General features: G+C 32.2%; 1 long non-coding RNA gene across 1 annotated transcript; it reads left to right on the forward strand.

Moving 5' to 3' along the window:
- On the forward strand, window positions 1–2,176 carry LOC111717700 (uncharacterized). The gene is made up of 4 exons (XR_002768882.1): window positions 1–13; window positions 350–433; window positions 1,264–1,307; window positions 2,157–2,176. It is a non-coding gene; the product is annotated as an uncharacterized LOC111717700 (long non-coding RNA).

The following is a 2,176-nucleotide window of genomic DNA, read 5'->3' on the forward strand; positions in this document are numbered from 1 at the left end:
GTCAATCTTTTTGGTAAGAAACTTTGCTTTTTGGTGCAGATATATCTGCACTTTGCTAGCTTTTCCTACATTGTTAAATAATAACAAGACAAAATTCTCAGATTTTCCTGCTATCCTTAGGGCGGATTTCCCAAATTGAAAAAAAATATATATTTTGAGGCAAAATATTTCCACAAAAATACTGTCCCTGGGGTCGTGTGAGATACCACTAATAAATCAGACTTCATCGTTTCAGCTATTTTGATAAGCCAAACATTTATTAGTTGTAAAGCTATATCAGACAAAGGGCTTTCTAGATTTTCAGGGAAATTTCTAATTCAAGTTTTTAACTTCAATTGTTTTTTTTTAGGATGATGAGCTCCTCAAGCTGAGGAACGTGGTTGAATCCTTGACCAGGGAGAAGAATGATCTGATCAAGAAGCAGACTGAGAAGGTGCCTTTATTCAAATTTCTTTTTATGCATCATGTTATACCTGTATCTATATAGATTTCATCCAGTTTTATTTCTTAGATTTGAGAATAAGATTCCGGACAGTTAAACGTTGATTTATTTTTTTAACAAGCAATTTACATAACTTAAACAATGCTAAAATAATTTTTAACAAGTCAGGCTGTCGCTAATTGTATTTTATACGTAATTTCAAGTGACTCTTTTTTATGCTGGGTCCAATTTACAACGGTACAACATTTGCTTGATCAAGGATGAATGAGATATCCTTTTTTTTCTAGCTAAAAATTGAGTTACTCCGGGAACTATGCGACGTTACTCGCGCGTAGTTTAAACTGTACTCTTTGAGTTTCTCTCTTTTTAATTTTCAGTTAGAAGATTACAGATATTTTTCTCGTCGATGGTCAGACATAGTTTTATAGGATAGTCCTTAGATTGGTACCAGTACAAACGTCGGACCCACAAACGTCAGACAGTACAAACCTAAGACTTACCAAGGTCGGACAGTACAACATCGGACCAGGACAAACGTCGGACTAGTACAAACACCAGACCAGTACAAACGTCAGACCAGTACAAACTTCGGACTAAGGAAAAAAATTATTTGAAATTTAAGATTTTTTTATTAAAAAGTTATTTCCTGTAATCAACTGGTTTAATAAAAATCTACCCAAAGGAACTGAGTTCTTGCCACTAACTCAAATATTCTCATTCCTAAAATTAAAGGTTACTTTAATTTACGTGTACATTACAGTCCTTTAAATCATGTCTGTTGTCTAAAATTCTTCATCTAGTTATTTTTTATATTTAACTAGGAGCAAGAGACAGAGGAGTTGAAGAATAGTTTAAAATCCGCCAGGTAAACTACAGTGATAACCATAAAACTCGGGAATATGAAGACGACTTTAAGAATCAGGTTATAACTTTAAAAAGTACAATGAGCACAAGAGACACAGCATTTGTGTAGAGTAAACATCAACCCATTTCAATAAATTAGTGATTTGATAAGTGTCAAGTAAAACTATATGCTGTGTAACAACATGAAATACACTTAAGTATTCCAATTTAATGTCGTCTTCCTATTCCATTGTTTTCTGGTTATTACTGTATGAAGTTGAGTTAAGTTAATAGTCGATCATAGTTAAAGTAAACAGTAGAAAAATTGTGCTATTATCAATTTTAATTATAATACATAACAATACTTTGTTCGAGGTACTAATGCAAGGAAAGTTTTTTCAGAGGTGTACAAATTTTTTGTTCTGCAGTGTCCTGTCTTTGGGCGGAAAAGTAAACACAAGACGGATGTCACAGCCTAACATGGAATCCATTTTCACAAAAATAATCTATGAAATATTTTGGTCATAGGAAACTATTATGTGAATTTTCAAAATTATCAAAATTAAATCCTCGGATACTAAACGAACACTGATGCATCTTTTCTTATTTACAAAGTCTGCTCAGGGAGAACTGGTTTCAATATGTACCCAGAGTATACCCGACCGCAATTAACTTTTCTTCATAGGAAAAAAATTAAAAGAATTCAACACTTTAAGATTAAAAACAACAATATCTTTCTTATTGTTGTAAATTTACCCATTGTAAATTGGGCATTCAACTTTTTAGTTAAGGAATCATTTACAACTAGTTCGTCATTTACGAATATATTTAAGTGAGAAATAATTTTTTTCTTCTATTTTTCAATGTCAAGGGATGAAATGCTGGTTCTTA

Source organism: Eurytemora carolleeae, unplaced genomic scaffold (assembly GCF_000591075.1).
Source record: "Eurytemora carolleeae unplaced genomic scaffold, Eaff_2.0 scaffold3160, whole genome shotgun sequence".
Classification (NCBI taxonomy): Eukaryota; Metazoa; Arthropoda; class Copepoda; order Calanoida; family Temoridae; genus Eurytemora; species Eurytemora carolleeae.